Source organism: Microcaecilia unicolor, chromosome 5, assembly GCF_901765095.1.
Source record: "Microcaecilia unicolor chromosome 5, aMicUni1.1, whole genome shotgun sequence".
NCBI classification, from domain to species: Eukaryota; Metazoa; Chordata; class Amphibia; order Gymnophiona; family Siphonopidae; genus Microcaecilia; species Microcaecilia unicolor.
Window position 1 is genome coordinate 287,415,393 of NC_044035.1, and position 23,475 is coordinate 287,438,867.

At 44.3% G+C, this 23,475-nt stretch overlaps 1 protein-coding gene across 1 annotated transcript in view; it reads left to right on the forward strand.

The window, feature by feature from the left end:
* CRYBG3 (crystallin beta-gamma domain containing 3) overlaps window positions 1-23,475 on the forward strand; it is a 138,939-nt gene that overhangs the window by 24,414 nt on the left and 91,050 nt on the right. The window lies entirely within an intron of this gene.

Genomic DNA, 23,475 nt, shown 5'->3' on the forward strand with positions numbered 1-23,475 from the left:
ATAATTCAGGAATGGATTGTAAAGTTCCGTTGAGTTACACTCAAACACAAAAACAGATAGAAAATTTTTAAAATTGTAATTGTGTTTCTCAGAGACAGAGAGAGCCAGTGTGTGTGTGTTTCTCAGAGAGAGGGTCAGAAAGAAAGGGAGTGCATGTGTGTGTTCCTCAGAGATACAGAGAGTGTGAACATGAGTGTGTGTGTGTGTATGTTTCTCATAGACAATCAGAGAGATCTTTAATGTGTGCACAGACTACAGCCAAGATCCAGCAAGAGGTGAAGCGATCTTGGCAACAGATGTAGAAATGCTTCCCAAAGATACAGCGGGTTGGAAAGTGGAGAGGGAAGAACGTTCCATTGTAGCATTTGATTTCTGCCTGTCTGCCCAGCTGGTGTTCGATGTGCTAGGCTGGCTCTATAATTATCGAAGGCTGTGGTGATTCTGGTCTAGTGTAGCATAAGTGGTCAGACAGTGCCAAATCCCTAAAATACAGTATTTTGTACTCTGGCTGGCTCAGGATATTTGGTTCTGTCCCTATTACATATGTAAGTGCTTTTAACATGAACTCCCAACATGTTAACACTGTTTAGTAAGTAGACTCCTTACCGGATGATATTTAAAAACATTTAAGCAGCCAGGAATGGCTCCTAGCCAGTTAAATGGCACTTAACCGGCTATCCAGTGATATTCAGCAGGAGATAACTGCCTATATCCCGCTGAATATTGCCGGTTAGCACTTAGCGGATATCCAGTTATATCGTATGATATAACCAGCTATCTGCTGATATTCAGTGCATTCGCCAGTCAAGTTTGAAGGCCAAATTAGGCCACCAAAAGAACAGGCCTATCTTTGGCCGCTTTCAATGTAACTGGCCAGTGCTGAATATCGATTTGGCCGGTTAAGTTGAAATCGGCCAAAAAAACCCCCACCTGAAACAGCCTGACATTGAATATCCGGGTTCAACACCAACTATGGAAGGCAGCCTGGCTACCTACCATAGTCTTAATATCAGCCCCCTTAGAATCTAACCCTCTAATTCTATAATTTTGCATGCAGATTGTTACGCTTAGCGCATAAAGTTGCGCAGCAAGTTATAGAATAGTATGTGTGCAACTTAATAATTAGCTGCTAATTGGCATTAAACAATTATTGGCTATAAAACAACAGTGAGGACAGTGATATAAATCACCAAAAAAATCTACTACTACTACTAATACTTAACATTTCTAAAGTGCTGCCCGGGTTACGCAGCGCTGTACAATTTAACAAAGAAGGAAAGTCCCTGCTCAAAGGCGCTTACAATGTAAAGGACAAAAGTGCAGCCAATCAAATTGGGGCAGTCTAGAGTTCCTGAATGGAGGTATAATGGTTAGGTGCCAAAGGCGACATTGAAGAGGTGGGCTTTGAGCAAGGATTTGAAGATAGGCAGGGAGGGGGCTTGGCGTATGGGCTCAGGGAGTTTATTCCAAGTATAGGGTGAGGCGAGGCAGAAAGGGCGGAGCCTGGAGTTGGCGGTGGTGGAGAAGGGTACTGAGAGGAGGGATTTGTCCTGTGAGCGGAGGTTACGGGTAGGAGTGTAAGGGGAGATGAGGGTAGAGAGGTATTGAGGGGCTGCAGATCGCGTGCATTTGTAGGTTAGTAGGAGAAGCTTGAACTGTATGCGGTACCTGATCGGGAGCCAGTGAAGAGACTTGAGGAGAGGGGTGATATGAGCATATCGGTCAAGGTGGAAGATAAGACGCGCTGCAGAGTTCTGAATGGATTGAAGGGGGGGATAGATGGTTAAGTGGGAGGCTGGTGAGGAGTAGGTTGCAGTAGTCAAGGCGAGAGGTAATGAGAGAGTGGATGAGAGTTTAGGTGGTGTGCTCAGAGAGGAAGGGGCGAATTTTGCTGATGTTATAGAGGAAGAAGCGACAGGTCTTGGCTGTCTGCTGGATATATGCAGAGAAGGAGAGGGAGGAGTCGAAGATGACCCCGAGGTTGCGGGCAGATGAGACGGGGAGGATGATGGTGTTGTCGACTGAAATAGAGAGTGGGGGGAGAGGAGAAGTGGGTTTGGGTGGAAATGAGAGAGTGGATGAGAGTTTAGGTGGTGTGCTCAGAGAGGAAGGGGCGAATTTTGCTGATGTTATAGAGGAAGAAGCGACAGGTCTTGGCTGTCTGCTGGATATATGCAGAGAAGGAGAGGGAGGAGTCGAAGATGACCCCGAGGTTGCGGGCAGATGAGACGGGGAGGATGATGGTGTTGTCGACTGAAATAGAGAGTGGGGGGAGAGGAGAAGTGGGTTTGGGTGGAAAGACAATGAGCTCAGTCTTGGCCATGTTCAGTTTCAGGTGGCGGTTGGACATCCAGGCAGCAATGTCGGATAGGCAGGCCGATACTTTGGCCTGGGTTTCCGCAGTGATGTCTGGTGTGGAGAGATAAAGCTGGGTGTCATCAGCATAGAGATGTTATTGGAAGCCATAAGATGAGATCAGCGAGCCCAGGGAAGAGGTGTAGATTGAGAAAAGAAGGGGTCCGAGGACAGATCCCTGAGGAACTCCAACAGAGAGCGGGATGGAGGTAGAGGAAGATCCATGGGAATGTACTCTGAAGGTACGGTGGGAGAGATAAGAGGAGAACCAGGAGAGGACAGAGCCCTGGAATCCAAATGAGGATAGCGTGGTAAGGAATAAATTGTGATTGACAGTGTGATTGACAGTGTGGAGTGGAGGAGTGGCCTTGTGGTTAGGGTGGTGGACTCTGGTCCTGGGGAACTGGGGAACTGAGTTCGATTCCCACTTCAGGCACGGGCAGCTCCTTGTAACTATGGCCAAGTCACTTAACCCTCCATTGCCCCAGGTACAAATAAGTACCTGTATATGTAAGCCGCATTGAGCCTGCCATGAGTGGGAAAGCGCGGGGTACAAATGTAACAAAAAAAAAGCGGCGGATAGGTCGAGGAGGATGAGGATGGAGTAGTGACCTTTGGATTTGGCAAGGAACAGGTCATTACAGACTTTAGTGAGTGCCGTTTCTGTTGCGTGTAGAGGGCGAAAACTGGATTGAAGCGGATCGAGGATGGCATGAGAGGAGAGAAAATCAAGGCAGCGGCTGTGAACAGCGTGTTCAAGTATTTTGGAGAGGAAGGGTAGGAGGGAGATGGGGCGGTAGTTGGAAGGACAGGTAGGGTCCAGTGATGTTTTTTTGAGGAGTGGTGTGACTACAGCATGCTTGAAGGTGTCAGGGACAGTTGCAGTGGAGAGAGAGAGGTTGAGGATATGACAGATTGGGGGGGGGGGGGGGGGGTGACAGTAGGTGAGATGGTGTTTAGTAAGTTGGTGGGGATGAGATCAGAGGGATCTATTGAGTTCTCCACTATATGTGGATTCTCTTTAGATGAGATCAGAGGAACAGGTGGTGCATTTCGAGGAGGAAAGAAGGTGGGCGGTTTCCTCCTCGGTGATATCAGGAAAAGAGGAGAAGGAGGCCTGGGATGGTTGGTTGAGGGAGTGGATTAAAGGGTGAAGAGGAGGAGGTGGCTTGGTAGTGAATTTGAGGTTGATCTTCTGCACCTTGTCGCAGAAGTAGTCAGCCAGTGATTGAGGAGAGAGTGGGGGGGGGGGGGGGGGAGCGGAGGGCACTTTGAGGAGAGAGTTAAGGGTGGTGAAGAGACGACGAGGGTTGGAGCCGAGTGAATTAGTCAATTGGGTGTAATAGTCCTGTTTGGCAAGGAATAGGGAGGACTGGAAGGAGGATAGCATGAATTTGTAGTGAATGAAATCGGTATGGGTGCGAGATTTCCTCCAGAGGCGTTCAGCAGATTGGGTGCAGGAGCGAAGGTATCGGATGCAAGGTGTCAGCCAGGGCTGGGGATTAGTACGCCTTGTGGGACAGGAGGTGGATGGTGCAAGGGTGTCCAGAGCAGAGGAGAGAGTGGCATTGTAGGCAGAGACAGCCATGTCAACAGACTCGGAGGACATGATGGAAGGGAGGAGATTAGAGATACTAGAGGATAAGGTGGGAGGGTCGACAGCCTGGAGATTCCTGAAAGTAGTGGTTAGTGTTGGGCGGGACTGAGGGGGAGGGTGATGAAGTGTGAAGGTGATCAGGTGAAGATCAGAGAGAGGAAGAGCTGAGGCGCAGAAATTGGAGAGTGAGCAGGTAGAAAAGAGGATGAGGTCAAGACAATGGCCAGTTTGATGAGTAGGGGTGGTGGAGCTCAGCTGGAGGTTGAAGGAGGATGTCAGAGTGAGGAACTGAGAAGCGTAAGAGTCGGTTAGGTCATCGGCGTGTATGTTAAAGTCTCCAAAAATGAGGGACGGAGATGAGGGTTCAAGAAAAATGGAAAGCCGAAGTCGGTAAGGAAGGTGGGGAGGGACTTATCAGAGGGGCAGTAAATGACTGCAACTCTGAGTGGCAGCGGGTAGAATAGACGGATAGAGTGAGCTTCAAAGGATGAGAAGCAGTGAGACTGTGGTAGGAGGAGGGGTTGAAAACTGCAGGAGGGTGAAAGTAGAAACCCGACGCCTCCTCCGCGGTCACCTGTGCGGGGAGTGTGGGAGAAAAGATAACCTCCATGGCATGGAGCCACGACTGAGACAGAGTCATCGGGGGTGAGCCAGGTTTCAGTTAGGGCGAGCAGTTGAAGGGAACAGGAGATGAAGAGATCATGGGTGAAGGAAAGTTTGTTGCAGACCGAGCGGGCATTCCACAGGGCACACAAGAAGGGGAGAGAAGAGGGGGGGAGGAGGGGAATAGAGATGAGATTGGAGGTATCCCGGAATCGTTTGCATGGATAGGATGAGGACAGGTGTGGGGGACCTGGATTGGGATTGATGTCTCCCGCTGATAGCAGGAGAAGGAGCAAGAGAGTGCGGAGGAGGGTGGGGGAGGAAGGGCGGCGAAGGCAACGAAGATGGGATGCGCTTAGGAGAAATGGGGATGGGTTAATGGCAGGAAGGAAGTGTTGAAGGTTGAGAGCTAGGAAGGAGGGGGATAGGAGAGATGGTGAGGTGGTGAGGGACGGGGCGGTGGGTAGGGTATTGCAGTAGTGAGCGGGACGGGGGAGGACATGGGTGGGCAGTGAGTTCCTGCGGTAGATAGTGGAGGGGGAGGGGGAAAAGATTAGGAAAGGACAGGGCAAGGAAGAGGATGTGTATAGGAGCCATGGGTAGTGACAGAGGTGTTTACAGGTGCATATGTAGTGATTGAGGTGTTAAGCAACAGATAGAGCAGGAAAGCAGAACTGGAGGCTTAGGACTGGGACAGCAGGCAGCAGCAGGGAACAGAAGGGCTGGCGGGTAGGCAGGTGGATTGACAGGTAGATTGGCAGGTGGGGAGGTAGGTAGATGGGTGAGCAAGCAGGCAGGTAGGTTGATGGGCTGGGGGGCAGGCAGGTAGATGGGCTGGGAGGCAGGCAGGTTGATGGGTGAGCTGGCAGGCAAGAAAGTTGAAGGGCTGGTAAGCTGGCAGGCGGGGAGTCAGGTAGGTGGTTGTGAAGGCTTGAAGGCAGGCAGGTAGATGATGGGCTGACAAGCAGGCAAGTTGATGGGATGACAAGCAGGCAGGTTGGTTGATGGGCTAGCAGGCAGGCAGGTAGATGATGGGCTGACAAGCAGGCAGGTTGGTTGATGGGCTAGCAGGCAGGAACAGATGAGACCAGTGAAGAGCTCAGCAGCAGGACTGGAACAAGCTGGAATACTTTGGAGCAGAAGAGAGCGGAGCAGCAGGACTGGGACAAGCTGGAACAGATGGACTGGAACGAGCTGGATCAGGCGGACTGGAACAAGCTGGAGCAGATGGACTGGAACAAGCTGGTAGAAGCTGGAACAGGCGGACTGGAACAAGCTGGAGTAGATGGACAGGTAGAGGCTGGGGCAGAGGACAGCAGAGCAGCAGGGCTGGAACAATCATGCAGGTTTAATAGACTGGGGAGAAAGTGAGCCTATCTAGCCACGGTGAGCAAGGAAGTCAATTTGCTTAATCTTTGTTTCCCCAACCCTGCGTAGCCATCATCCAGAACGCTCAAAACAAAGCATGCAAACCTATGAGCAGCTGCAAGGAGGTTTAACAAACAGAAGTGGAAGTGAGCCTGTCTAGTCCATTGTAAGCGAGGAAGGCAATAGGGCAAGCTGGGCGGTAGGTTTCGGTCTCCTCTGGGCTGGGGCACCTTAGCCTGCAGTTGATATGCACCACATGTGCAGGGTTGTTTCTGGAGCAGCTCCGTTAACAATGCGGCGATGGCACGATTAAGGGTGGTTCTCGTTGCCGGTCCATAGCCACGAGGGGGGCTGTTCTCCACAACGAGTAGTCCGCTGAGGGTGTTGGTTGGTGCCCTGCAAGGTGTCCCGGGTCAGCCCGCTCTCCCCGCAGATTCCGACGAGCCTGTTTGTCTAGGGCGCTGGTGGGTTCTAATTCAGTTAGTCGCTGGTTCTCCGGTTCAGGGGGAGGCCTTCGATCCGCCATGGTCGGCTTTCCACGACCTGGTCTTTTCTGCAGCTTGACTGGGGACGTCTCCAGTCCCGCGATGCACCAGGTGAGGAACTTCGATCATCTCGCGTTCCCCTACCCTCTGTAAGACTGGCCGTCCAGGTAGTAGGCTGGTGCCTCGGCGTAGGTGTTAATCCGGGGTGTTAGTCCGGGGCTGTAGAGCAGCAGCTGCTCATCTGCCGCCGCTTGGGTTCGCGCTCTGGGGCGGGCGATCTGTGCGACTCGTGGCTTGCAGCTCGCCACTCACTTCTTCCGTGGCGGGCTCCGGGTAGTTTGGGATGGGCCTGTACAGGCGTTGGGCAGGCCCGGGGTGCAACCGATCACCTGAACTCAGCGTGAATGCTGACCTCGTGGGGAGAGGCTCATTTACCTTTTCCTTGCACTGGAGATGGTAACGATATGCTTTGTCGGCTGGTTCGGCTGTTTTGGGTCCCCTTTTCAATGCCTGCCTCGTGCAGCCTTCAAACTGAAACACCACTGTAATTCTGTAAATTACAATTTCAAAGTCTTCTGACAATTTTTAAGGATAGGAGTGGTGTGGTAGCCATGTTAGTCCACTTTTAAGGGTAATAAACAGAAATAAATCAGAACATAGAAAAGATAATAAGATGATACCTTTTTTTATTGGACTAAGAATACATTTTTTGATTAGCTTTCAAAGGTAACCCTTCTTCTTTAGATCTGAAATAAGCAAATATTGACAAATGCCAGAATATAAAGTGAAACACAGAGACATTCTAATGACAGTCTCACAGGAAAAGGGAGGGGTAGGTTAGGTGAGAAACAGGGAGAGCTGGGTGGATGAAAGACAGTAACGTTTTATGGTTTATAGTGGGATAGAAAGCCCAGATCTTTGTTAAGTCTTGTCTGGTGGGTGTCAAAATATTTCAGCATTTTGACTTCAAAGTTCTTACATTTATTTATTTATTTGTTACATTTGTATCCCACATTTTCCCACCTATTTGTAGGCTCAATGTGGCTTACATAGTCTGAGAGGTGTTTGTGAGTTTCCGGTGTGAACAAATACAAAGTGATGTTGTGGTACGATAAAGTTCATGTGGCACAGCCACATTAGGGTATCGTATGATGGAAGAGTTGTGTTATGTCCATTACCTACTTTAGTTTTGTTGTGTCGCAGATATCAGGCGTTTATGTTGGATCGGCAGGGTATGCCTTTTTAAACAGGTTAGTTTTTAGAGTTTTCCGGCAGTTTATGTGATCGTACGTAGTTTTCAAGGCTTTTGGTAATGTGTTCCACAGTTGTGTGCTAATGTAGGAAAAACTGGATGCGTAGGTTGATTTGTATTTGAGTCCTTTGCAGCTTGGGAAGTGCAGATTTAGGTACGTTTGTGTTGATTCGGATGTATTTCTAGTTGGTAGGTCGATCAAGTCTGTCATGTATCTCGAGGCTTCGCCGTAGATAATTTTGTGAACCAGAGTGCAGATTTTGAAAGCAATGCATTCTTTGATTGCGAGCCAGTGTAGTTTTTCGCGGAGAAGTTTTGCGCTTTCAAATCACGTTTTTCCAAAGATAAGCCTAGCTGCCGTGTTTTGAGAGGTCTGAAGTTTCTTTAAGGTTTGTTCTTTACATCCCACATAGATTCCTGGATTATCTTAAAATTTCCTTTTAGCGTTCTTACCATAAGATCATTGATACAGATTTCTGGTATTGTAAAGTGCTGTCCCACAGAGGTGGCACCCTGGTTGGCATTGGAGTGTTTAATATTTTGTCTGTGTAAATTGAGCCGAGTCTTTAGCATCTGGCTTGTTTCTCCAATATAGCACCCTTTTCACACTTTTTACATTGAATGATGTATACCACATTGGAGGATGAGCATGTGAATGATCCTCTTATTCTGAATGTTTTTCCCATGTGAGTGACTGTAGGGTCCTGTGAAATGTGTTGGCATAGTTTGCAGCTGGGAATATTGCAGGGGCGTGTGCCATTCTCTTCTTTTTGAGCTTCTATTGCGAGGTTGCTTTTCACTCATTTCTGTTTCAAATTAGGTGGCTGTCAGTAGGCCAGCACTGATGGGGCTGGGAATGTCTCTTTCAGTACTTCCTCCTCCTGGAGTAGTGGCTGTAGATCTTTTATTCTTGTTCTCAATTTTTCTAGCTCTGGATTGTATGTCATTACAAGAGGGATTCTCTCTGTGGCTTTCTTCTCTTTGTACTGCAGTAGCTTTTCTCTAGGTATTTTAAGAGAAAAAAAATATTCTTGGAGATTATTTTGAGGTTGTAGCCTTTTTGTTTGAAGGAATCATTCAGGATTTTAAGGTGTTTATTTTGGGTCAGAGCAGATATGGTGGTATCGTGTGGCTTGCCTATGTATAATGGATTTTTTTGTATGTGAAGGGTGGAAGCTGGAGTTATGGAGATAGCTGCATCTGTCTGTAGATTTCTTGTATATTGATGTTTGTATGTAGCCATTGCTGAGGGAAACTGTGGTGTCTAGAAAGTTCGACTTTTTATGGGGAATAGTCAATTTTCAATTTTATTGTAGGATGATATGTATTGAAGGAACTGTACAATTGTTTGGGAGTCTCTTCTCCCTCAGTCCAAATCATGAAAATGTCATCAATATACTGTACCGGTAGAATTTTAAGGGTTTAGTTTGATATGTATCTCCCTCTGAATATTCACTGTCAGTGCTTAGCGGATAACCGGCTATATTGCAAATATTTAGCTCATCGCCGGCTAAGTTGGCGGCCAAATTGGGCTGCCAAAATAGTAGGCCTATCTTTGGCCGGTTTAAACTTAATCATCCAGCGCTGAATATTGACTTGGCCAGTTTTGTTTAAACCGGTCAAAAATAAACCTGATATTCAATGCTGGATACAGGAAATGGCCCAGCTTTGAATATCTGGGCTCAGCACCAACTGCGAGAGGCAGCCCAGCTAACTCCCATGCTCTGAATATTGGACTTATAGTGCATATATCAATGTTCTGGATACTCCAGTATGTTGGGTAGTAAAAAAAACAAATACTTATCTTTAAATTTTCGTAGCATAGCCACCAAAGGATTTCTTAATATAATCCAGTATAACAGTTCCAGCAAATTCCAACGTGGCCAGCATTTCATGGCTCCCCCATGCTGCTGCATCGGGGATTCTTAAAACTAGCTGCTTTAAACATTGTCATCCTATGAACACATACAAACATAAATCCTCAGTGTAAATTCTTCCCCTAAACCAGAGCATTTAATTTTACATCTTAACTCCATATAGTGCTGCTAAATAAAAATAGCGACCTAAAGTTTAAACAGTGACTGAACAGTTGGGGCCATCTCACTGTTGGGTACACACAGTTGTGCTGGAATATCAGTAGAAATGCTGCCATTCAATATTGGCATTCAGACCGTTAGGTTTAAGGGATTTTAAAATAAAAAATCCAACGCTGCTCACATCTTCCTAACAGACTTTGATGATCTCCGCCCCTAAAGATTGTAGAAAATGTTCCAATACCAGCACTTTAAGGTCTTTAAACTCAAGATTGTATTGTACACAATGCTTCACTGCTGGAGCTTCCACCTTTCTTCTATTAATACTACTCTTGTGTTCTGTCAATCTGATATTCAACCTACGAGATGTTTGTCCTACATAGATCTTATTGCAAGGGCATTTTAAACTATATACAACATACTCTGTTTTACAGGTTGTTCTATGCCTCAGATTATACACCATGCTTTATCTACAGGGCTTACAAAGATTTGAGTTTTGTTCCATAAGATCACACATTTGGCATGATCCACATGGTCCATGGTCTCTTGCAACTTCCATTTGTTGGTATAATGGATCTGGTAACATGGAAAGGCAGAAAATTTCCTTCAGATCCTTATCACAGCAGAAAGCAATGTATAGGGATTTCCCTTCAAATACACCATACAATTGCAGGACCTTCCAATGTTTTTTTCAGGAAAGTTTTGTAATGTTAATGGAAACTTGAATATTTAAATTAAAAAAAAAAGATGGCAATTCAGTTTATCACCGCACAGGTGATAAACTCATCAGAGGTAGCTGAACTTGATTTCAGTTGCAATAATAGTTCCCTATTATTGTGCAGTCCCCTCTTATATACTCGCAACACTAGCTTCTTAGGATAACCATGATCACAGAATCTGTCAATCAGATCCTTAGATTGACGTTTATAGTCATCAACTGATAAGCACCAATGACAAAACCGCAAAAATTGAGAGAATGGTAAACTCTGTTTTAAAGACTCCAGATGAAAACTAGAATAATGTAATAGTGTATTTCTATCTGTGTCTTTTTTAAACACTGATGTCCGAAGTCTTCCTGCAACAATAGAAATCTTCACATCCAAAAAAGCTATCTCAAGTCACATTCCATGGTGAACTGAATCCTCCTGTGGCAAGTATTCAACCAGTCCACAAATTCTAATAACTTTTGCTTGGTATCCCTTCCACAGGAAAAATATATCATCTATAAAATGAACCCACAGAGTAACCATGTGATAATACGGTGAAGAAAATACTAGAGCTGTACCAAATAGCGTATTTTACTATTTGGACAAATACGAATAATGAAAAATATTATTCTGTCGAATATGAGTACTAAATATGAGTTATGAAAATTGAGCTTTAGCATAACAAACAATAAAAGAAGCAACATGAATTCAGAGATCAAGTGTTTATTTCAGTAGGATTAGCACAGTAGAGCCCTGAATATAAATCACTATTTGGCTGAATTGAATGGAATATGTTATGTATATGTTTATTCATTATTCAATATACTGCTTTTACAATGAAAGGTCAAAGCGATGTACAAAATTAGGTTAAAACCAATTATTAGGAAAAGAACTACTACTGCAAAAGAAAAGAAGTCATTCATATAAAAACTAAACATATTCTTTAATAAATTAAGCAAAAGCCAATTGAACTAAGCAGTGTTTCAATACCAGGAACCTGTTGCCAGGAGATGCAGTTCAAATGAAACATTAAAAGCAAGTCTAAAAGAAAAAGGGCTTTAAGAAGGGATTTAAACTGTGGCAGGGATAGGACATAAGTTTGAGGGGAGGATCATTCCAGAGTTTAAATGCAAGGAAGAAAAAAGCTGGTGTGAATGGACTCATAGACACTCCTAGGGGAGGGAATGACCAACTAGTGCAAATCAAGGGACCTAAGGGAGCAAGAAATTGTGTAAGGGATAACAAGTGTACAGAGATAGGAAGGTATGAATAGTTGGTACAGTCCTAGAAAATGCCCATTTAGTTTCAAAGTTGGCCATGAAAAGATTTGCTAGTGACGGCGCCATGGTTATTCCCATGGCCACTCTGAAGTCTGTTTATAGATAACCTTGTCAAATATTAAAAACTCTTTCATGGCCAGCATAGTTAATTATGTGCCTTTAGTCAGGATTCTACAAATTATGCATGCAAAATTCATTGTGCACCATTACAAGGGGGATAGACCTGGGAGGGGCACACATACACAGACCCAGCTGGGCCAGCTGAAGGGTGCACAAATGAAACCAAAGCTGCCGTCAGGCAGCCCTAAAGGACATGCTAGCTATAAATGAACATTTTAACAAAAACAAATTAAATTAAACTATTAGCATTTATCAACAGAGTGCAGGATAAGAATGAGCACAGGAAAAAATACTCAGTGGCTTGGTCAGTTTTTCCAAATTTACAGACTTTTTTCCAGTTTTTATAGAATAGGCTTAAATTTCCTCGCGGTATATAGAATACACGGAGTGCCTCTCCATGCAACCAAATTTGGTTACGTCCATTTAGACCATATTTTACTGGATGTATATCTCACATATATTAGGCGCAGAGCGGGTGTGTTCTATAATAACGTACATAGATTTTAGAAATGCCCATGACCCGCCCATTCCATGCCCATAACCACAGCCCTTTTCAACTGTGCGACTTGGAATTTACATACACCATGTTACAGAATACACTTAGCGAGTTGTGAGCATAAATCGTAATTAATGCTAATTAGTGCTGATATTTGCTTAACATCCAGTTGACAGTGCTAATCAGCTAGTTAATCAATTACTTTAGGTGCATTATTATAGAATACGTTTCGATATCTGCATGGAAATTAAGGCACAGTATATAGAATTTCAGGATTGCTAAGTGCTCCCACATTAACTCAGCATTAGCCAGTTAGTGTGTGCTATTGTGAATGTGCTAGCTGGGTAAAGCTTCCATGCCCATTCTCTTCCCATGCGCTATGAGGCAAAATATCGTAAAATAATGTAACATATTTTTGCAGTAGTCTGTTTTTCATGCACTAACATACAGATTCTATAAACGGCTATAAACGGCACAAATCAGCGTGCATAGCCAATTTGCATACACAACTTAATTGTTTAACAAGCTAAATAGCGCTGATAATTGGCCGCTATCAAGCACTTATTGACACTAATTGGTACTAATTAGAATTTTCACGCACTACTTTCTAAGCGCATTCTATAAAGTGGTGTGTATAAATTCTAACGTGCGGATCATAAAAGGAGTGTGGCCATGAGAAGAGCATGGGCGGGTCATGGGTGTTACTGAAAATGACACACACTGTTACAGAATATGCCCGATGCGTACCTAAATAAGACGTGGGCACTTACAACAGGTTTTAGTTGTGGTAAATGGCTGCACCTACTTTTTAGTTGCGGGACATATTCTATAAACCTAACTTTAGGCGAGGTTTATAGAATAACGCTAAGTGCATTTTTTCTTTGCCGATTATTTTGGCACCATATATATACAATGTGGTCCTAAGTGGGTATTAGGACTTAATGCCTTTTAGTAAAAGGACCACTTGATTATGTGGGGTGTTGTGGGGTGATAGATGGATTTAGACATGGGTATTAGGTTATTAAACTGAATTTTCCTTTCCTTTTTTTGTGTGCAATATTTTTAATCTTTCCATGATTTGAGCTAAATTACAGTAATTACATTTCTTGTGTTATAAAAGCTTAAATTTATATGTAAGTTTCTGTGTTTCCTGCTGTATACTGATGTAGCTGATACAGTTGAAATTCCGTTTTAAAAAAGGTCTTGTGAACCCAACTTTGGCATGGGCGGTGTCTCTTCTGCTAGGTTCTCCTTCAGCTGGGGCAGCATCACCATCCATGGCTCGTGCAGTCTCACAGCCCATGTAGAGCCATGGCACACATTACAACCACTGTTTAATACCCAAAAAACCTTCAAGCCATGGCTATTAATCCAGCCTCAGAGTCAGCCCTATGGAAATGCCTCCTGGGTGTTGCTGGAAGCCAGTGCTTTCCAAGCTAGTAGTTTAATTTTCCTCTATTGCTGGGACAATGAGAAAGTTTATGTTTTTGGCACATGAAGGCAAGCCCCACCTAACGCTTTTTTGAACTGCTGCCCATTCTGTTACTGAGAAGCAGCCGGCACTGGGCAGAAACAGCTGTCTTTCACATTCAATTCTCAGTAGTCTTTATGGGGGAACAGATTCCGAATTTGTGGAAGACCCTGCACACATGAACATGTGTATGTGTGTGTTACTGGATCTGTTCTGCTCTGTGTAAAATTAAATCTTGTGTTCTTAGATGAAGAAAGGGTGTAGAGGGGTCTGTTTTAAAGCGATAGTTCGGAATTGTTCACCCTGTGATGCAGAAACACTCCTCCAGTGAAGTGAAGTGATTGTTGGACAGAAGGGTGTGTGTTATAAAGTGCAAGGCTTATGGAACCTGAAATTAAAGAACACAGTTTTACTTATAGCTGACAGTAGAGAGTTAACTGCTGAAGGCTGGTGCAAGCTGGAGAACTGGCATTTTTCTGATTAGTAAAGTGCTTTCACCGTAGGGCATGAATACAAAAGTAATCAGCTTTGTGTGCCTTCCCTTTAATTTGGGATGCTGATGCTGATTTAGCATTGTTTTAGGATATGATAATATTTTATCATTATAAAGTTCAATTAAAATTGTGTAAGGATCCTGTGGACTTGATATAGGGACCAGAGTCAGAGCTGAGAGCGAAGAGAAGGGAAGGCAGCAGACTCGCCAGGCTCTTCACTGCTGCCGCCGGGACCCCGGTAAGAGGGGGGAAGGGGAGGGTAGCAGAGGGGGGTTGGTGATTTTGGAGGGGGGCGACGTGCACGTAGGGGGATGGGAGGGCCAGTGTCGGGGAGGGGAGGGGCAGTGTCGGGGAGGGAAGGGCCGCGGGTGGAGGCATTGCAAGAACATGTCTGTGAGACAGAGGAGGGGGGACTGGAACTCGGGGGAGGGACAGAGGGAAGGAGAGAGAGAGGGAGGGAGAGAGAGAGGGAGGGCCTGGAAATCGGAAGGGAAGAAAGGGGGCCGTGGGACTTGGAGGGGACAGAGGGAGAGAGTGAGGGAGGGAGAGAAGGATAACCTTGCTAGCGCCCGTTTCATTTCATACCGAAACGGGCCTTTTTTACTAGTAGTTTATATTCTACTATAAGTTAGGCAAGAGGCTGGATTCACACAGGCATGGCCATTTATGCCCGCGTGGTATAAAACAGGCATGCCAAAATGTAGGTGCACTGAAGTATTTGCATTCTATAATGGTATCTTGACACCCAGATGCCATTATAGAATTAGTGCTCAGCACATAACATCGCAGTGCCTACATTGTGGCACCCAGTTATACAATTACCCCCTAATGTGCAGAAGTCCCCGCTATTGGCTGTAAGAGACAATCTGTTCTCCTTACCTTATACTCAAGACACAAACAGATAAGGAGCTTTAACTTAAAACAGTGAGGCACTGATAATGATGGTTTACAGATGGGATTAGATGAGGAAGGGCCAGTTTTCATTTAAAGTTAATCTGAGGAGACCTCTTAAGGTATACCTTCCCCAAATAATTAAACTATTTGGTCAAAGCTGCAGGAATAAGGCCTTGTGCAGCTATCAATCTAAACAAGAAAAGCAAGAACTGGGCTGGATGGGCAAGAGAGAGGCAGGGTTGGGGGGGGGGGGGGCTCATCCTCAGCACCCCTTTTGTTATTGGGTTCACAGACTAACTTCCAAGCCCACCCTTTGTAACCTCCCTGCTTATATCACAGACTCCAGCAGGAAATTAACACTTCACTAAGAGTCTGGAAGGTGAGCATAGGAAGGCAATACAGGTAGAAGAAATTCCACACATACAAGCGTGCAGCGGTCAGCTTTTTTTTTTTTTACGTTGACCATGGATATTCCATGTCTGGTATCAGCACTGAATATCTGGGGATAATTCATATTGAGCTGGCCACTGGAGCTTATGCGGGTTCTCGACGATATTCACCAGGGCCCACATAAGAGAGTTATGCGGGCCCTGGCTGAAAATCTTAGACAATACTCCGAAATCTTCTGTTCAGTGTGTCTCAGCGGCCAATAGTTCAAACAGGATGCTAGGAATTATTAGAAGAGGGATGCAAAATAAGACCAAAAATATAATGCCTCGGTATTGCTCCATGGTATGACCTCACCTTGAACATTGCATTCAATTCTAGTGGTCGTATCTCAAAAAAGATATAGTGGAATTAGAAAAGGTTCAAAGAAGAGTGACCAAAATGATAGAGGGGATGGAACTCCTCTCACATGACGAAAAGCTAAAGAATTTAAGGCACTTCAGGTTGGAATAGAGACAGCTGAGAGGGGATATAAAAGGGGTCTACAAAACCCTGAGTGGTGTGGAATGGGTGGAGGTGGATCAATTTTTTACTCATTCAAAAAGTACAAAGACCAGGGGACAGTCAATGAAATTGCATGAAACACTTTTAAAACAAACAGGAAGAAATATTTTTTCACTCAAAGAATAATTATCCTCTGGAACTCGTTGTCACAGGATGTGGTAACAACTGTTAGTGTATCGGGGTTTAAAAAAGGTTTGGACAAGTTCCTGGAGGAAAAGTCCATAGTCTGTTATTGAGATGGGCATGGTGGAAGCCACTGTTTGCCCTGGGATTGGTAGCATGGAATGGTGCTATTAATTGGGTTTCTGCCAGGATACTGGCTGGAAGCAGGATACTGGGCTAGAAGAACCACTGGTCTGACCCAGTATGGCTATTATTATGTTCTTATTATTATGTTAGGACCTGCATAATGGGAGAGGTGTCTCTGCCTCTCAGATTCCTCTCTGCTCCATTCCAGTTCTGATTTGACCCCCCCCCCCCCATGAAGCAAAGGCTAGTGCCATCCTGAATTCCCTCCTGAAGTAAAATCTAGTGCTGTGCCAAGCCGCCCTACCCCTACCCCGAAACAAAATGTAGTACCGTCCCAAGCTGTCACTCCCCACCCAGTCCCTAGGTCCCCTGAAGCTCCCTCATTGGTCTAGGGGGGGCATATAGGTAGGAACAATGCCCACTTGCTCCTGCTTGTCACAAGTCCAGCCTCAAAATGGCCACCAGACCCCTTAGCAGCAGTCTTGCAGCACTTGGGATTCAAAAGGATCAAGAGTCAGGATAGGCAAGACAGAAGAGGTGAGACTTCATTTTAAGAAAGAAGACATTGAGGGAGAGAGCATCATTTATTCCTGAAAAATTGTTCCAATCAGTGAGAACATGCAGAAGTGAAATTGTGGCTGCTTACTAGATGATACAGAGAAGAAGTGAGTTTTCAGTACTAGATGAGAGGGAAGAGAAGAAGTGGGGATGAAGGAGGGTCTTAGAGGTTTGTTATTCTGTATAGGAAAAGCATGACCCTATTCACTACAAAAGGTCTTTCATGCATTTCTAGAACTTGCTGAGTACCTCACTGAGCCAGACATGCATAAACAATCAGAAAATTATTAATAAATAATATGATCTGAAGGACCAAATCCATTAAAATAGAAGAGCTGATCATACAGCTCACTTAGTAACTCAATAGTATGAATGCTGCAAAAAAGCGATCAATCAGGTGCATTACAGGAGCAGCACAGTGTCCAGTGCTTATCTGGTACTGAACCTGCCTTTCTAACTCAGCTACTGATTCAGTGCTCATGTCTCTAAGTGAATAGAAGATGCATCAGCCTGACAAATGAGGCAGTTCCCTGCAGCCAAATTGATGGTGATGATGTGCATTCTATTGGTCTGATGCAGTTAGTTTAGCTTTTCTGATCCACAATTACTGAGCCCAGTATAGCGAGCAATTGCACTTTTGTAATGTACATTTTAAAAAAAGGCCCCTGTGTGTACCTCTAACTAGATACATAAGACTCCTAAGAACAGCAGGAATCGAAAACCTCTGACTCTCAAACTTGTTAGTGTTTCTCTTCCCGGCAATACTCAGTGCACACATGTGTGTGACTTTGTTTTATTTGTTTTTATATGTAGCTATAGATTTGCTGGATGTTATCCAAGCATAAGCAAGAGGAAGAGATACAAACACATATTTGATATAAGCTAAGGGACATAGAGATTCACAAAGCTGTCCTGGGAGAAGTTACTTGAAGGAAAAACCTCCATCATAGCAAAACCATTTTAAATAGTGCTAGCCAAACCTTTCTTCATTTTTTTGTATTTGTGGAAATTTTAACAATTTACTTTCCAAAACAGAAAAAGAAAATGGTGCAAATATCAACTAGCCCACATCAAGGAGAAGCATGAACACTGAAAAGAAGTAAAACAAACAAAGGAAAAGCACAGTGGAGAAAAGAAAGCAATCCCCCTCGCCAAGTTAGGTGTATATAGTCTGATTTCCTGTTTCTCCAGTTTAAGACGTCCTCACAGAAACAGAAACAGTTTTCTCATGTTCCATTAAAAGCTGCACAAGCTTCACAGGATCTGTAAATCAGTAACTGCTTACTAGATAATGTGACTAAACACTTACAGGAAAACTTAAGAAAAATGCAGCCCTGTAGGAAACTGTTCCAAATTTTAAAAGTAAAAAAGCTTTCCTGCACGGCTGAGTGACCCCTTTGGTCACACCCTACAGCCCGCAGCATTGAGTGATTGATAAAGCTCTGGAGCAAGGACCCAAAGATGTTAGGGTTTGCCCTACATCATGCCTACCTCAGTGGGAAATCAGGGCTTCAGCTCTCCTCCAAACTGCATCTATCAGGGGACCAGCCTCTTCCTGTGGGTCTCCATTTTAGTAGTTGAAAAGTCATGTGACTGCCAGATGGAAACCAACACAAATTATTAGTAAAACAAAATAGTAAGCAGTATATTCATTGTGTTTCTTGAAGTTTCAGTAATGAGTACCTTTTAAAATAATTAGTTCAGATGTATTCACTATTTCTAAGCACACACAACTTCTACTTTTTAGCAGGGCAGTAGATAACAAAGAGGGGTTAAATCGAACGGGGCGCCCAGGTTTTCCTGAGGACGTCCTTGCAGGATGTCCTTTAAAGGGGCGGGGAAACCCGTATTATCGAAACAAGATGGGCGGCCATCTTTCGTTTCGATAATTTGGTTGGGGATGGCCAAATCTCAACATTTAGGTTGACCTTAGAGATGGTCGTCCCTAGAGATGGTCGTCCCCGATTTTCGGCGATAATGGAAACCGAGGACGCCCATCTCAGAAACAACCAAATCCAAGCCATTTGGTCATGGGAGGAGCCAGAATTCGTAGTGCACTGGTCCCCCTGACATGCCAGGACACTAACCGGGCACCCTAGGGTGCACTGCAGTGGACTTCATAAAAAGCTCCCAGGTGCATAGCTCCCTTACCTTGTGTGCGGAGTTCCCCAAAACCCCCTCCCCACAACTGTACAACACTTCCATAGCCCTTAGGGATGAAGGGGGGCACCTAGATGTGGGTACAGTGGGTTTGTGGTGGGTTTTGGAGGGCTCATATTTACCATCACAAGTACAACAGGTAGGGGGGATGGGCCTGGGTCCGCCTGCCTGAAGTGCACTGCAGTACCCACTAAAACTGCTCCAGGGACCTGCATACTGCTGTCATGGAGCTGGGTATGATATTTGAGGGTGGCATAGAGGCTGGAAAAAATATTAAAACATTTTTTAGGGTGGGAGGGGCTTAGTAACCACTGGGGGAGTAAGGGGAGGTCATCCCCGATTCCCTCCGGTGGTCATCTGGTCATTTAGGGCACATTTTTGAGGCTTGGTCATAAGTAAAAAAGGACCAAGTAAAGTCGGCCAAGTGTTTCCTCAGGGATACCCATCTTTTTTTTGGCCGAGGATGCCCATGTGTTAAGCACACCTCAGTCCCGCCTTCGCTATGCTTCTGACACACCCCAGTAAACTTTGGTCATCCCCGTGATGGAAAGCAGTTGAGGATGCCCAAAATCGTCTTTCGATTATGCCGATTTGGACGACCCTGGGAGAAGGATGCCCATCTACCAATTTGTGTCGAAAGATGGGCACCCTTCTCTTTCGAAAATAAGCTTGAAAGTCCACCAAGACTCAATGAATCCATGTCCCAGAGAGCTTTACAGATGGGTATCTGAAGAAAGAGGAAATAAAGTGACCCTTACCACTTAGCCATATGACCCAACCATTTAGATCACAATAAGACTATGGGCCCTGGACCCATTATCAATTATTACTGTACATCATTGATCCAAGCAAGAGCTTTCAGGCAGCAGGTCCTATTTTAATTTCCTATTGCCTTGTTGTTTGATGGAGCACTGTCGTTGTAGTGATGGGACAGTAATGAGCACATCCATCTCCTTGACAGGTAAATGAATGTTGAGAATGTTATGAACTTGATTTGAAAATGGACTTGAGGCCAGACTCACTGGTGGATATTGTCAATTCTATTATCTCATTGTTTTACTGTCTGCATATCCAACAGTAACCCTCATAGTTTTAAGCATACCCACACTCCATCTTGCAGCGAAACCTGTGGATTACTGTAGCACTTCAAAGGAGAAGCAATCTGGGCATGGGAGTAGTAATGAAATATGTTCACAGAAAGGTCATTTATTGCAGTGAGAATGCAGGCCCTTGTTCTAGCAAAGCGTATTGGAAAAATTTCCTGTCTGTACTTCACACAGGTTCAGTACTTAGCAGAAATATTTACTTTCAGGCAACAGGGTAACACAGCAATATATTTAATTATCTTTTCTGGAACTAGCATATTTGTTGAAAGTGAGCAGGGCAAGAAATGTTATGCCAGTGGTTCCAAAAACTGTCCTGGAGAACCCCCAGCTTGTCATGTTTTCAGGATATCCACGATGAATATTCATGAGAAAAATTTGCATGCAGTGGAGAAGGTATATTCAAATCTGTCTCATAAATATTCAATGTGGATATCCTGAAAACATGACTGACTGGGGGTTGAGAACTGCTGTGTTATGGCATGACCTACTGCCCTTTAATGGGGTAGTTGGGCTGGAAATACCTGCCTTGGACACCAGAGGTGAAAATTGTACCAACATTTGACATGGAAGCACATAGATATACTAAGTGGTACTTACACTCAGAACTCACACATTCTTCTCATGAATGTACATCCAACATCAACGAGTAGCTTTAAAGAAGCTAATGAAAAGAGCCCACAGTTTGCACTTGTGAACACATCATCATATATAGCTATTCTGGTATTTTCTATCCTTATGCTGGTAGAAGTCCCACTATGACAGTGGGGGTTAGATTAATAAGTACAAAAGTACATAAGTAATGCCACACTGGGAAAAGACCAAGGGTCCATCGAGCCCAGCATCCTGTCCACGACAGCGGCCAATCTAGGCCAAGGGCACCTGGCAAGCTTCCCAAATGTTCAAACATTCTATACACGTTATTCCTGGAATTGTGGACTTTTCCCAAGTCCATTTAGTAGTGGTTTATGGACTTGTCCTTTAGGAAACCGTCTAACCCCTTTTTAAACTCTGCTAAGCTAACCGTCTTCACCACATTCTCCAGCAACGAATTCCAGAGCTTAATTATGCGTTGGGTGAAGAAACATTTTCTCAGATTTGTTTTAAATTTACCACACTGTAGTTTCATCGCATGTCCCCTAGTCCTAGTGTGTTTGGAAAGCATGAACAGACGCTTCACATCCACCTGTTCCACTCCACTCATTATTTTATATACCTCTATCATGTCTCCCCTCAGCCGTCTCTTCTCCAAGCTGAAAAGCCCTAGCCTTTCTTCATAGGGAAGTCGTCCCATCCCTGCTATCATTTTAGTCGCCCTTCGCTGCACCTTTTCCAATTCTATTATATCTTTCTTGAGATGCGGAGACCAGAATTGAACACAATACTCAAGGTGCGGTTGCACCATGGAGCGATACAATGGCATTATAACATCCTCACACCTGTTTTCCATACCTTTCCTAATAATACCCAACATTCTATTCGCTTTCCTAGTCGCAGCAGCACATTGAGCAGAAGGTTTCAGTGTATTATCGACGAGGACACCCAGATCCCTTTCTTGGTCCGTAACTCCTAACATGGAACCTTGCATGACGTAGCTATAATTCGGGTTCTTTTTTCCCACATGCCTCACCTTGCACTTGCTCACACACACATTATCATCTGCCATTTAGCCGCCCAGTCTCCCATTCTTGTAAAGTCCTTCTGTAATTTTTCACAATCCTGTCGCAAGTTAACGACTTTGAATAACTTTGTGTCATCAGCAAATTTAATTACCTTGCTAGTTACTCCCATCTCTAAATCATTTATAAATATATTAAAAAGCAGCGGTCCTAGCACAGACCCCTGAGGAACCCCACTAACTATCCTTCTCCATTGTGAATACTGCCCATTTAACCCCACTCTCTGTTTCCTATCCTTCAACCAGTTTTTAATCCACAATAGGACATTTCCTCCTATCCCATGACCCTCCAATTTCCTCTGTAGTCTTTCATTAGGTACCTTGTCAAACACATTTTGAAAATCCAGATACACAATATCAACCAGCTCCCCTTTGTCCACATGTTTGTTTACTCATTCAAAGAATAGAAGTAAATTGGTCAGGCAAGATTTTCCCGCACAAAAGCCGTGCTGACTTGGTCTCAGTAATCCATGTCCTTGGATGTGCTCTGTAATTTTGTTTTTGATAATAGCCTCTACCATTTTCCCCGGCACCGATGTCAGACTCACCGGTCTATAATTTTCTGGATCTCCCCTGGAACCTTTTAAAAAAATCGGCGTTACATTGGCCACCCTCCAATCTTCCGGTACCACGCTCGATTTTAAGGATAAATGGGAGTGGCTTGTCCAGGGATATTTCTATTTTTGCTCTTTCTATTATGAATGGTTGTTTCTTTTGGTGAGGTAGAATAGTGTATATCAGGGGTTGCCGACCGCTGGCCTTGAGTGCAGCAACCAGTAATGTTGTCAGGATATGAGCAATGAACATGCATGTAAGAGGCCATTTGATAAATTGGCAGCTCCATTTAGGTGCTGATGCTGTGTTCAGCACCAATTCAATAATGGCATGGCTGCACCTCAGTTTAAGCATAACAATTTATTTAAGCCATGTCAATGGCAGGTGCCAATGTGCACGTCTGCAAGCTCCAAGTGATGCGCATAACTTACACACATCACTTGGAGACACGCCCATGCGCCACCCATGTGTACACTCCCCCTGTAGTTAGAGAATAGTGCCTAACACACTTTTCCACATAACTACCAATTATTAGTGCCTATGGCACATGAAAAAAGAAAAAAAACTAAGTTCTTTTTACTCCAATTATTTTTGGTACATTTTATGAGGGACAAAAATGATTTAAAAGATATATAATTAAAAATGATTAGAAGTAAATAAATGTTTTGACCGATGAGGAGGCAAGGTGAGCCATGAGGAAAAAAGTCGCCGCTGAGGTCAATTAATAGATGTTATAGCAGTTGAGAGTGCTGAGCATGTCTGTCATAGGTGCTTATGTCTGGCTCTCGTTCCTTAGAGTTATAATCATTCTGACCTCGTAAAGGGATTTATGGCACATGTAAGTGACACATATATATAGGCACCAATTTATATATTTGAATTCAGTGGAGGCAATACATTCACATGCATCTAATGCAGAGGTTTCAACCCAGTCCTCAGGATACACGTATCCAGTCAGGTTTTCAGGATATCCACAATGAATATGCATGAGGTAAATTTTCATGCATTACCTCCATTGTATACAAATGTACTTCATGCATATGTGTATTCATTGTAGGTATTCTAA